We start from the raw sequence: 14380 nt of genomic DNA on the forward strand, positions 1-14380 counted from the left end.
GCACAGAGCCCCACGCGGGGCTCGAACTCGGGAATGGCGCGAGATCATGACCTAGGCTGAAGTCGGATGCTTAACTGACTTAGCCACCCAGGCACCCCTAAATTTTTTTTTTAATGTTTACTTTTTATATTTGAAGGAGACAGAGGCAGAGCGTGAGCGGGGAGGGGCAGAGAGAGAGAGAGAGAGACACACACACAGAATCCAAAACAAGCTCCAGGCTCTGAGCTGTCAGCACAGAGCCCCCCACGGGGCTGGAACTCAGGAGCTGTGAGATCATGACCTGATCTGAAGCCAGACCTTCAACCAACTGAGCCACCCAGGCTCCCCAACAGGAAGGAACTTCTAAGCATAATCTAGTAGTGTAACGAGTGAACTAGAGCGTGACAGAGGGACACGGATTTACAGTAGCCTGGTCTTATGGGCTGAATTATGTAACGCCCCCCCCCCCCCCACCAGTTCATATGTAGACGTTTTAACTTTGGGCTGGGCTCCAAGAACTGTGGGCACCAAACTTAGATTTAATGGCCATTCCTTGAATGGTTTTATGTAACTTTTGGCTTTAGTCCCTTACACAATGGAAGGAATCACGATTCCTTATTTTCTCACATACACCTGGATAAATGTTGGTTTAGGAAATCCATCAACTGACCAATCAGTATTTCAGGCTTTTAGTTCTAGCTACGCACACGTGGTCTCTATGTTCACTTGAACTTTTGCAAAACAGACACAAAGAATGATTAAGAATAAGCAATTTGCAAAAAAAAAAAAAAAAAAACAAAAAGAAGCAGCAATTTGCATAGACATGATGAAGTGATCTTTTCTCCCAAAGGCATTGTCCTTGTGAGAAGTTGGGGGCCCAGAGTATGGGACCGGGGAAGTATAGTGCTACTTGCTGAAATAGAAATAATACATCTGCTTTCGGGGAGTTAAACAGAAGATCTTCATTTTTCTTACCACACAGACGATCTTTCCTTGAGACACTAAAAAACCACCTAACAGCCTTTTTTTTAAGTTTTGGGTCAAGTGTATGCTAATGACCACGTCTCAGTATTCATAGGTATCATGAAAAGCCGAGTCTCGCCGGTTTTAACAAAAGTTTTGTCAAAATTTAATATCCGAGGGTCTTGATTTGCAAATTCTCTATCTCTGATGGCTGTGCCCTCCAAGTATGTAATCTGTCTAGAGGTGTTCATAAATCAATTTCCTCTCCCAAAACACTGTCAAAGGCTAAAGGCGAAAATATTGCACTGGCTTCATTTGACTTCTGAACCTTCCTTCAGCTAACATGTCGTTCTCAAACTTCTCTAAGAAATCCTCATGTGACCGTACCAGTTAGTTTTGACTCCACAAGTAACTACTCCAAAATTAAGCTGCTGAAAGCAATCATTGTTTAGCCTATATACTAATTTTTTTAACGTTTATTTATATTTGAGAGAGAGAGAGAGATCCAGAGTGCAAGCAGGCATGGGGCAGAGAGAGACGGAGACAGAATCTGAAACAGGCTCCAGGCTCTGAGCTGTCAGCACAGAGCCCGACGTGGGGCTCGAACTCACGAGCTGTGAGATCATGACTTGAGCCGAAGTCGGATGCTTAACCGACTGAGCCAATCGGGCGCCCCAATCACTGTTGAGCTTATAATTCTATGGATTGGCATCTTGGGCTGGGACAGGTAGGGGGGTTCTTCTGCTGCTCTTGGCTGGGCTTTCTTATGTGTCCAGGGCAAAGGTCAGCAAACTTTTTCTGAAAAGGGCCAAATAGTAGATATTTTAGGTTTTGCAGGCCATACAGTCTCTGTCACAACCCTTCAACCCTGCAAGTATGATACCGAAGAAGCCATAGGTAGTGAATGAATGAGCATGGCTGCTTTCCAATAAAACTTTATTTATAAAAACAGGCAGCTGTCTAGTAAACAATAGTTGCCAACCCCTGGTCTAGGGTCGGATGCCTGTTGGCTGTGGGTTGGCTGGTCTAGAATGGGGTTAGCTGAAATAGCAACTGCTTTTCAAGCATCCTGTTTGCTAACTTCCTATTAGCCAAAGCAAATCACAAGGCCAACCCAAATTCAAAGGGTGCAAAAATAGACTACACCTGTTGGTGGGAGGGAAAGAATTTGTGATCCTGTAGCTCACAGCCAACCGTAATTCATTTATCTGAATGATCTTCCACGATATATACTAAGGATGAATGGTTCTTTCTAGGATGAGGTTAGATGGCCCTGGAGAGATCGCCACCATATCCATCTTATAAGGGACCAAGTAGGGTAATATGAGCAGGAGAAAGGACCCAATTGGTCCAAAAGCATCAATCACTACCAACAGCGTATCTTCCACCATTAGAGCCGCGTCTTTGGAGTTAACAATACGGAGGCACCTGTCCCCAGGAGCACCTACCCAATCAAAGTGCAGCCAGGCCAGCAGAAAGCACAACTTATAGCTCAGATTTACCACCTGCCACCTTGCCAAGCATGTCATGACCATAAGGTCTGCTGGCCGCTCTCAACACGTCTCATGGGGCTTTCATGTTGTTTTATAATGGTTTCTGGGGGGGTGGGGGCTGCATGGCTCAGTCAGTTAAGCGTCCGATTCTTGGTTTCGGCTCAGGTCATGATCTCCCGGTTCATGAGTTGGAGCCCTGCATCGGGCTTCGTGCTGATAGCAGAGCCTGCTTGGAATTCTCAATCTCCTTCTCTCTCTGCCCCTCTCCCGCTCGCTCTCTCTGTCTCTCTCTCTCTCTCAAAATAAACAAACAAATACATGCTTATAATGGTCTCTTTGTGTCTGTTTTCTTCTTGTCATTGAGAGTAGGAGCACGTCTTATTCACCCAACATCTGTTGAAGGATCACTCAAATGTAAATTTGGGGTGGGGATATGAATACGGTGGGGGGGGGGAGCAAACGTAGGCATAGAGGGCACATTCTCAGGGAGGTGTCACTCAGGCCAGTTCATCTTAAATCAAATGCAGCCTGTTTCATGGTTTGCTTGGAGGAAAGGGAATACCGTTAACTGAGTGTCTGTCACATGTAGGCCCACCTTCCTTTCCCTCACTTAGTCTTCCTAAAATCTCTTTGGTAGATACATTATAATGCCCATTTGACAGACCAGAAAACTGAGGCTCAGAGAAGTTCAGTCAATTGCCTAATCACTCAGCTAGTAAATGACAGAATCAGAATAGAAACCCAAAACATGGTCCCACTGCTTCCTTCAAGACTGGAAAAGTAATGTAGGTATTTCTCCCATTGTTGTCCTCTCATCCCTTCAAAACAAGAAGCATTTACTTTCCAAATGCTTGATACCCAAGCTTTCCTTTGTGCTTTGGCCTGATGGGTTTTCCCAGTGACCCAGTGACTGTCAGGCACAACAGCAGTTTGAGTTTGGGCCATGACATGTGACACACTCTTTACGCTCAGAATCTTGTTATCTCTCACTAGAATGAAGAGACGTCCCCAGAAATCATCTGTCTTGCTTGACCTTCACTGGGGAATTGCCTCCACCTCTCTCGAGTTGTTATTCTGTTCCTTATCTTTTTCACTGGAGGCCTCTTCCAGTGTTTGCTCTTAAAAGACTTTTCTTTCTGATGAAGATCTCACTTCTTGCAATTTTAACTTAAATCTATTACTGTACTTCTGTCTTCTAAGAAAATAAAGAAAAATGACCCACGTCATCTCCATGAAAATCCTATTATATATTTCAAGACAGTAATTATCCCTTTGGCTCCTCTTTTTTTTTAATTAATTTTTTTAATGTTTTTATTTATGATTGAGAGACAGAGAGAGACAGAGCGTGAGCAGGGGAGGGGCAGAGAGAGAGGGAGACACGGAATCCGAGGCAGGTTCCAGGCTCTGAGCTGTCAGCACAGAGCCCGACGCGGGGCTCGAACTCACAAACCGTGAGATTATGACCTGAGCTAAAGTTGGACGCTTAACCGACTGAGACATCCAGGCGCCCCATGAAGGCATTTTTTTTTTTTAAGTAGACTTCACTCCCAACATGAACTCACGACCCTGAGATCAAGAGTTGCACACTGTACCTACTGAGCCGGCCAGGCGCCCCCATTATTCCACTTCTTAAGAGATGTGTCTTTGAACTTTATCACGTAAAGCAATAAAAAGCAAGAGATTGGGAATCAAACATTCTAGGTTTGAACCCTGGGTCCATAGATTACTAGCTCATTTACCTCTGAGCCACAATTTCCTCTTCAATCTTATATTTCATTTGCACCTTCTTTTGGGGGGGAGGATATATTTTGAAACTTAGGAAGTCTTATGTTTTTGTTAGAACCTACTCACCTTTGCTGGCTTTAAAAATGCAGGAAGGGGTCCGTGAGCCAAAGAATGCTGTGGCTTCAGGAGTAGAACCCAGTGATTCATCACTTACATAGAACACCCAGTGCCCATCATAACAAGTGCCCTCCTTAATGCCCGTCACCCATTTAGCCCATCCCTCCCCCTCCATCAACACTCAGCTTGTTCTCTGTCACTAAAAGTCTCTTAGGGTTTGCTTCCCTCTCTCTCTTTTTTCCCCCTTCCCATATGTTCATTTGTTTTATTTTCTAAATTCCATATGAGTGCAATCATATGGCATTTGCCTTTCTCCTACTGACTTACTCCACGTAGCGTAATACCCTCTAGCTCCATTCATCTCATTGCAAATGACAAGATTTCAATTCTTTTTGACTGTTGAATAATATTCCATCATGTATATGTATATGTATATGCCACATCTTCTTTATCCTTTCATCCATTGATGGACACTTGGGCTCTTTCCACAGTTTGACTATTGTAGATAATGCTGCTATAGACATCAGGGTGCACGTACCCCCTTCGAACCTGTATTTTTGTGTCCTTTGGGTAAATACCTAGTAGTGCAATTGCTGGGTCATAAGGTAGTTCTATTTTTAACTTTTTGAAGGACCTCTATACTGGTTTCCAGAGTGGCTGCATCAGTTTGCATTCCCACCAACAGTGTAAGAGGGTTCCTCTTTCTCTGTATCCTTGCCAACATCTGTTGTTTCCTGTGTTGTTAATTTTAGCCGTTCTGACGGATGTGAGGTGGAATCTCAATGTGGTTTTGATTTGTATTTCCCTGATGATGAGTGGTGATGAGCATCTTTTCATGTGTCTGTTGGCCATCTGGATGTCTTCTTTGGAAAAATGTCTATTTGTGTCTTCTGCCCGTTTCTTAACTGGATTATTTGTTTTCTGAGTGTTGAGTTTGAGAAGTTCATTTTTTTTTAATTTTTTTAATGTTTATTTATTTTTGAGAGAGAGAGACAGAGCACAAGTAGGGGAGAGGGAGAGAGAGGGAGACACAGAATCCGAAGCAGGCTCCAGGCTCTGAGCTGTCAGTACAATGCCGGATGCAGGGCTCGAATCCACGAATTGTGAGATTATGACCTGAGCTGAAGTTGGACGCTCGTCTGACCGAACCACCCAGGCACCCCGAGAGGTTCTTTATATATTTTGGATATTAACCCTTATCAGATATGTCATTTACAAATATATTTTCCCATTCCGTAGGCTGCCTTTTAGTTCTGTTGGTTGTTCCTTTCACTATGGAGAAGATTTTTTTTCGAGTACATATATATTAAGGGGGTTTTAATTTTCAGAAAGTATAAAGTTACATAAAACTAAGAAAATAAGACATTATTAGGTTATTTCACTTTTTTTAAATTAAATTTTATTATTTTAAATTTACATCCAAATTAGTTAGCATCTAGTGCAACAATGATTTCAGGAGTAGATTCCTTATGCCCCTTACCCATTCAGCCCATTCCCCCTCCCATCCCCCCTCCAGCAGCCCTCAGTTTGTTCTCCATATTTATGAGTCTCTTCTGTTTTGTCCCCCTCCCTGTTTTTATATTATTTTTGTGTCCCTTCCCTTATGTTCATCTGTTTTGTCTCTTAAAGTCCTCATATGAGTGAAGTCATATGATTTTTGTCTTTCTCTGACTGATTAATTTCACTCAGCATAATACCCTCCAGTTCCATCCATGTAGTTGCAAATGGCAAGATTTCATTCTTTTTTGATTGCCGAGTAATACTCCATTGTATGTATATACCACATCTTCTTTGTCCACTTATCCGTCAATGGGCATTGGGGCTCTTTCCATACTTTGGCTATTGTTGATCGTGCTGCTATAAACATGGGGGTGCACGTGCCCCTTCGAAACAGCACACCTGTATCCCTTGGATAAATACCTAGTAGTGCAATTGCTGGGTCGTAGGGTCGTTCTATTTTTAATTTTTTGAGGAACCTCCATACTGTTTTCCAGAGTGGCTGCACCAGCTTGCATTCCCATATACAGAAGATTTTTATCTTGACGAATTCCCACTAGTTCATTTTTGCTTTTGTTTCGCCTTGTCTCCGGTGACGTGTCTACTAAGAAGTTGCTGTGGCCGAGGTCAAAGAGGTGGCTGCCTGTGCTCTCCTCTAGGATTTTGATGGTTTCCTGTCTCACATTTAGACTTTTCATCCATTTTGAATCTGATCTGTCACATTTATGAAATGAGTGCACACGAATCAAATAACCAGTTAAGTTGATTGTTCTTTTTCTTACAAAAAAAAAAAATCACCCAGGTTATAAATACAAGGTAAGCTTCAAATCTTAAAACACGTAGGTTTTTATTTCTATTACACGGATACGTTAAATAGTAAGGCGGAAGTAATTGTGAGAATGTTTTTGTGCACGAAAGCTCTCTGGACAGAAAAGTCACCAACATTTAAAAATGTTCAGAGGCGGGGCGCCTGGGTCGCTCAGTGGGTTAAACGTCTGACTGTTGACCTCGGCTCAGGTCATGATCTCACGGTTTGTGGGTTCGAGCCCCCATCCAGCTCTACACTGACGGCACCGAGCCTGCTTGGGATTCTGTCTCTCCCTCTCTCTGCCCTTCCCCCACTCACTGTCTCTTTCTCTCTCAAAATAAATAAATAAACTTAAAAAAAAAATGATCAGAGACTTCGTAATGTCCCTAAAATCCAGTCTAAGATTCCTGGCATGACAGAAGTCCCTGCAGAGGCAAGTCAGTTCTCACCTGCCTGCCCATGCTGTTTCCTGCTCCTTCACCCTCTGCCTCACTCTTCCCACACCCCACGTCCATGGCTGCCGGTGCATGCTGGCGCCATCTTGAGTCTCCTCTCCACCTGCTTTCTCCTGCCCATCCTTCAGTCTCAGCCTCAGTGTCTCTTCTGACTAAGTTAGCCCATGCTCTGAAACGACATTGCATGGTTTTCGTCCTTTTCACATTAAATCCATGTTGGAATTCCCGAGTTTTGGTGATTTGGGCGCTGCTGGACCCTTGGGCAGCCATACCTTCACCTGAGTGATAGCTTATTTGGCCAGTCCACTGATAGATGGTTTTTTTGTTTTATGTTTTTTTGTGGGTTTTTTTTTTTTCGGCAGCAGGCAAGTCCTTCTCTGTCTTCCGAAATTCAGCACAAAGACCTCAAGTGACACCTCAGAGCTCCGGGACTAACCCCCAACACTGAGGTTCAATGCAAAGGAATGCCCCTCCTACGACCACATCCTTCCAATGCCATGCCCTCTCTGCTCAGCTCTACATCTGGATGCAAGTCTTTGGCCAAATCTCTTTGTCTATGAAACACGCCTGGTGATTAGCAGAGAGAGGACTGATGTTCTAAAATTAAAAAAAAAAAAAAAAAAGGAACTGGAACAGTAGTATAGAAAAAGAAAATTTTTGTAAAGAACCTCGACCCCCTACTTCACTCCATTCACCAAAAAATTTATTTGGGGTGTTATCATAAACCTAAATGTAAAATTTGGGACTATAAAGCTTCTAGAAGACTTAGAGGGGATTTCCATGACTTCGGGGCAGGCAAATTTCGCACGTAGGACACAGAAAGCCTTCACTGTTTTTGGTGTTTTCGGTTATTTATTTACATACGTTGTTTATCCTGCCACCACGCGTTGAGTTGGTAAACTGTACATGATATACTTGCCAAGCTGATGTTTAAAATTTGATATTTGATACAGCCCCTTTCATTTCTGAAAATCCTAAATAATTTTTAAGGTTTTATTTAAATTCCAGTGAGTTAACATACAGCATAATATCAGTTTCAGGTGTATAATATGGTGATTCAGCACCTCCATACATCACCCAGCGCTCATCACAACAAGTGCCCTCCTTCATCCCCGCCACCTATGGCCGCCCCCCCACTTCATTCTGGTAGCCATCAGTTTGTTCTCTATAGTTAAGAGTCCACTCCTTGGTTTCTCTTTCTCTCTCTCTTTCCCCTTTGCTCATTTGTTTTGTTTCTTAAATTCCACATATGAGTGAAATCATATGGTATTTGTCTTTCCCCGACTGACTTTTTTGCTTAGCATCATACTCTTTGGATCCATCCATGTCGTTGTGAATGGTAAGATTTCATTCTTTTTCATGGTTGAATAATATTCCATTGGATATATACATATATATATATATATACATATACCACATCCTCTTTGCCACTCATCAATCCGTGGCCACTTGGGCTGTTTCCATAATTTGGCTGTTATAGATAATGTTGCAATAACCAGTGGGGTACATGTAACCCTTTGAGTCAGGATTTTTATATTCTTTGGGTAAATACCTAGTAATGCAATTGCTGGATTGCAGGGTAGGTCTATTTTTAACTACTTGAGGAACCTCCATACCGTTTTCCAGAGTGGCTGCACCGGTTCGCATTCCTACCAACAGTGCGAGAGGGTTCGCCTTTCTCCACATCCCCACTGACACCTGTTGCTTCTGTTGTTGATTTTAGCCATTCTGACAGGTGTGAAGTGATCTCTCACTGTAGTTTCAAAGGTCTGTATTTCCCTGATGAGGAGTGATGGTGCGCATCTTTTCACGTGTCTGTTGGCCATCTGGATGCCTTCTTTGGAGAGATGTCTGTTCATGTCTTCTGCCCATTTTTTAATTGGACTATTCGTTTTTTGGGTGTCGAGCTTGATAAGTTCTTTATACGTTTTGGGTAGTAACCCTTTATTAGATATGTCATTTGCAAATATCTTCTCCCATTCTGTAGGCTGCCTTTCAGTTTTGTTGGTCGTTTCCTTTGCCGTGCAGAAGCTCTCTGTTTTGATGTAGTCCCAATACAGATACATATTTTTTGCCTTTGTTTCCCTTGCTTCAGGAGACACATCTAGAAAGAAGTCGCTACAGCTAGGATTTTATGGTTTTAGGTCTCACATTTAGGTCTTTCATCCATTTTGAATTTGTTTTTGTGTATGGCATAAGAAAGTGGCTCTGTTTCATTCTTTTGCATGTTGCTGTCCAGTTCTCCCAATACCATTTGTTGAAGAGACAGTTTTTTTTTTCCCATTGGATATTCTTTCCAGCTTTGTCGGAGATTCGTTGATCATATAGTTGTGGGTTCATTCCTGGGTTTTCTATTCTGTTCCATTGATCTATGTGTCTATTTTTATGCCAGTACCACACTGTTTTCATTACTACAGCTTTATAGTATAACTTGAAGTCTGTAATTGTGATGCTTCCAGCTTTGCTCTTCTTTGAAAACCCTAAAGCTTAAAAAGTTTATACTTATTAAACATCACCAGTAATATATCTTAATGGATCCTGGGTCAGGGGAAAAAATACTGTTATAAAGAACATGATTGGGACAATTTGCTAAAATTTGAATATGGAGTATATAATTTCGCTCTGGTTATGCAAGACGGTGTTCTTAGGAACTCCGTGATGAGATATTTAGGAATATAGGGAATTTATAATGCCATTTACTCTCAAGAAGTTCAGGAAAATATCAATACACAAATGAGTGAAAGAGATAGAGAGAAGTCACAGGTGGCAAAAATATTAACAATTGAGGAATCTAGATTAGCAGCATATGGGCATTCTTTGTACTTTTCTTGCAATGATTCTGTAAGTTAGAATATTTTTTAATTTTAAAAACTAAAAAGTTCTTTCTGAAATTGAATTGCAATCTATTCTTTAAAGATTCCTATTCTTTTGGTTCTTTTTCTTTTCCCTTTCTTTCTTTCTTTCTTGTTTGTTATTTATTTTTGAGAGAGAGAGAGACAGAGCATGAGCAGGGGAGGGACAGAGAGAGAGAGGGAGACACAGAATCCAAAGCAGGCACCAGGTTCCGAGCTGTCCGCACAGAGCCCGATGCGGGGCTCAAACCCACAAAGCACGAGATCGTGACGTGAGCTGAAGTGGATGCTTAACTGACTGAGCCGCTCAGGAGCCCCTGTTCTTTTTTTTTTTTTTTTTTAAGTTTATTTGTTTTGAGAGAAAGAGAGAGAAAGAATAAGCAGGGGAGGGGCAGAGAGAGATTTAGAGAGAATCCCACACTGTCAGTGTGGAGCCCAACGAGGGGCTCAAACTCATGAACCGTGAGATCATGACTTGAGCCGAAATCAAGAGTGGGACGCTTAACTGACTGAGCCACTCCGGCCCCCCTCTATTCCTTCGGTTCTAATTCTGCTCCTTATCTGATCTTTCTGGATGAATTGATTTTTCCCCATTGAACTAGAATTTCAGACATGAGAATAACGGTATCAGGATTCTCCCGGACTTGTTATCACCAGATGCTCCAGATGAGAACTTTACCTCCCTCCTGACTTTCACAGCTGCCCGATCCCTAAGCCTCCTCTACTCAAGGTGGGCACACACACACACACACACACGTACCCATACACTGACTATAACGTCCCACTTTGGAAATCTCTGTCAGCTCCCACATGCCCAGAGCCATCCGTGTGAATGGGCAAGGAGTTATTTTCTCCCCTGCATAGAAAACCTCAACAATGTCCAGGGCTTCTCAATGCAACTGTGACACAGCCTGTCACCCGCTGCATTGGCAAAGAAAAACTGGATAGCAAAGAATCGTGTCTTTTGGCAGAACTATGAGGCAAATAGAGCCTTAGGACCTCACAATGTGTGGAAGGGAGAAGAAATGAAAGAAAGGTTGCTATGGCGTGATGTGTTTTTTCCCACCCCTCTTTTCAGAGCCGGGGGCGGGGAGGGAGGAGGTTGAAGAATGATGCTGGATTTCACCAGCTCTTTCTTAAGTGAATGAAAGAGGGTTTCCCGAAGAAAACAGCCTCACAAAATGAATGGCTCCATCACACAATCCAGCGACCCAGTTGGACATTTTGAAGCAAGATTGCCACAAACTCTAGTCCACGCACAAAGACGCAAGATGAATCTGAGTTCTGAGAGCGTGTGTTCACATTTAAACACGGACTGAGGGCGCGGATCGCGTGAGACCTGTTTAGGCTAGTCTCGTACGTTTAGCATTACCAAACCCCTGCTGTGGGAGTGAAAGCCCCGGAAAGGTACTTTTATCGAGACACCTCCAAAAAGTGCCTGTGGGTGTGTTTCCCTGGTCTGCCTCAGGAAGTCTGAGCATAGACTTCTCGCAGGTTCTGTGTTATAATAGAACATGAGCACCATCTAAAGGCTATGTACCAAATGTCTTGGCAATGTGAATGTTTCTCAAAACGCTGTTTGCTATGAGCGCCATAGAAGGAAGCAGGGGGCCCCTACTGTGTGCTATGTGGCTGTGACCGTGACATTCCTAGAGAGGAATGCCTGTTAGAAAGAGTAGGTCACATTTATCAGAAGTTGTGTTTGCTTGCTTGCTTACGTAGGTATCCGTCATTCTTGAGCTCAGGAAATTCACCCCGCCGCTGGGCCTAGTCTGAACTTGGAGTTGAACCAGAGCATTGGGGCCAGAGGTGGGGGGGTGGATCGGGTTAGGGGGAGGAGATTGGAGTAGCCATCCAGTAACCGTTCGCCTTCGTGGGAGATATGGGGGCTCCAGTCCCATGATGCTGTTTGCTAGGTTTGTGACCTAAATGTCTCTGAGCCTGTCATGCATAAAACAAGGCCTTTCAACTAGATTTTCTCTAGGGATCTCTCCTGTTCTACCATCAGTGTGACCCTGGGCTCTGGGAAGCCCATGTAAAATGACATGGTCCCCTACCTCTCCTTCTATCATTATCATTGTAGTGAGTGAAATAAAACGATCTAGGCAGGCTTCTGTTTATGGTGTTCTTAAGCCCAGCTTAGTTTCACCCAAACCCTTTGGATTCAAGGCCAAGGAAATACTGACTGAAAGTTTCCTTGGCAAGTTTACGAGGCCCCAGTGGTTAGCTGGAGTCCCTAGATTTCCTAGAAGCTCCCGGGGACCTTTTAGGAAGAGGGGCCAGTCTTTTAAAGACTTGAGTGGTAGGAGGTTTTTTGGGGTTTTTTTTTGTTTTTGTTTTGTTTTGTTTTGTTTTGTTTTTTAGAATAGATTGACCTTTGATCCTCACCCTTTGATGAGTCATCTAGTGGGAATGTGTCGGTTCAAGGGTCAAACCTAGGTGGGTGTGGGGACACAGGGTGGATGGAGCAAAGAGAAAAAGAATCTCTAGCTACTAAGCAGAGCAGAGACATCTGTGGTCAGTTTGCCTTGGCCCCGTGCGGATTCTGAGACTCAGGACAAATCATTCGGCCTCTCTGGGCTTTGATTTCTCTCTCTGTGAAACGCAGCTAACAACAAAGTTGTTGAGAGGATGAAATTAGATATTGCGCTCGTCGTGCCTGGCACAATACTCAATGCACAGTCAATATTCCACGAGTGACGTCATCGGCTTATTATTTTGAAATCACTCTCCTGTTTTGTTTTTTTTTTTTTAATGTTTCTTTTTGAGAGACAGGGAGACAGAGCACGACGGGGAAGGGACAGAGAGAGGGACACACAGAATCCGAAGCAGGCACCAGACTCGGAGGTGTCAGCACAGAGCCCGACGCGGGGCTCGAACCCACGGACCGCGAGATCGCGACCTGGGCTGAAGTCGGATGCTCAACTGACTGAGCCACCCAGGCGCCCCCAAGGCTTTTGCTTTTATATTTCAAAATGTCCTCTCTGCTTGGTGCTTCCTATCTGCTATTGGCCCTGCCTTTTTTGGGCATGATCCTGCTTCTGCTTTTAGCCCAGGTGGCTTTGCTGTCAGGGTATTTGAAGTTTCCTTTGATGGCCCTGCAACTAAGCAACTTAATTATGAATGAGCGCTCTGCCTGAAGGCCTGTATTGCTCTCTTGTTTCCTCAAATACCCTTGGCATCTATCCAGGGCCTCAATGCACAAAAGCAGAAGGATGGCTGACCCATCCACCCACCTACTGAATGACCTCCGATCTCTCCCCAGCGACCTGCGGCTCGCTGCCTTTGTTAGAATGGAAAGGAGGAAAAGTGAGCTGGGGGGCAGGGTAAAGAAAAGGAAACATTTAATCCATTTTGCATGAAATATCCCGTATTTAAAAATTCTTTTAATTCTCAAAATGAACGAGGCATTATCGGCAACTCACCATGTTCCGAGATCAGTCAAAGCAGGATTTTAATGAGCTCACTCCCGTTGTTTTAATCCCTTATATAAAACATCACCGTGCACAACTCTTGAAAAGAAGAAAAGGCGAAACGGAGAAACTTGATAGGCAAAAATATAAGGTTTTTTAGTGGGGAAAAACACAACAGATGTTTTAAAAGCTCCTTTATTTGGTTTTCTTTATTTCTTTTACTTTTTTTGTTAATTTAAAGTCTAGTTAGTTCACATACAGTGTAATATTGCTTTCAGGACTAGGATTGAGTGATTCATCACTTACATACAACACCCAGTGCTCATCACAAGAGTGCCCTCCTGAGTACCCATCGCCCATCCAGCCCATCCCCAACCCACCTCCCTCCGTCAACCCCCAGTCTGTTCTCTACTGTTAAGAGTCTCTTGTGGTTTGTTTCCCTCTCTTCTCTTTTTTGTTCTTCTTTTATTTTTTCAAGTTTATTTTATTTATTTTGAGAGAGAGAGAGAACACGAGCAAGGGAGGGGCAGAGAGAGAGGGAGAGAGAGAGGGAGACAGAGAGAGAATCCCAAGCATCACATCTAGATTTGTCAAATCACTACGTTGTACCCTTTGAACTAATGCAACATTGTGTTAATTATGCTTCAATTTTTTTTTAACGTTTATTTATTTTTGAGACAGAGACAGAGCATGAACGGGGGAGGGGCAGAGAGAGAGGGAGACACAGAATCAGAAACAGGCTCCAGGCTCTGAGCCATCAGCCCAGAGCCTGACGAGGGGCTCGAACTCCCGGACCGCGAGATCGTGACCTGGCTGAAGTCGGACGCTTAACTGACTGCGCCACCCAGGCGCCCCTAGTTATTGTTTTTAATGTGGCTCCTACAAAATTTTAAATGATTTATGTGGCTCACATTACATTTCTATCAGGTGGCATGGATTTAGGCTCTGGATAAAAGATTGCAGTTTTGGATAAATAGGATTAATGTAAGAGATAAATGACTCAGGTGTACTAAGCTGTGCTAAGCTTAAGAAATAAATGATTTCGATGTCTGGACTTGTACTGTTTACTGTAATCCTC

The sequence above is a fragment of the Felis catus genome, chromosome X, assembly GCF_018350175.1.
Source record: "Felis catus isolate Fca126 chromosome X, F.catus_Fca126_mat1.0, whole genome shotgun sequence".
NCBI lineage: Eukaryota > Metazoa > Chordata > Mammalia > Carnivora > Felidae > Felis > Felis catus.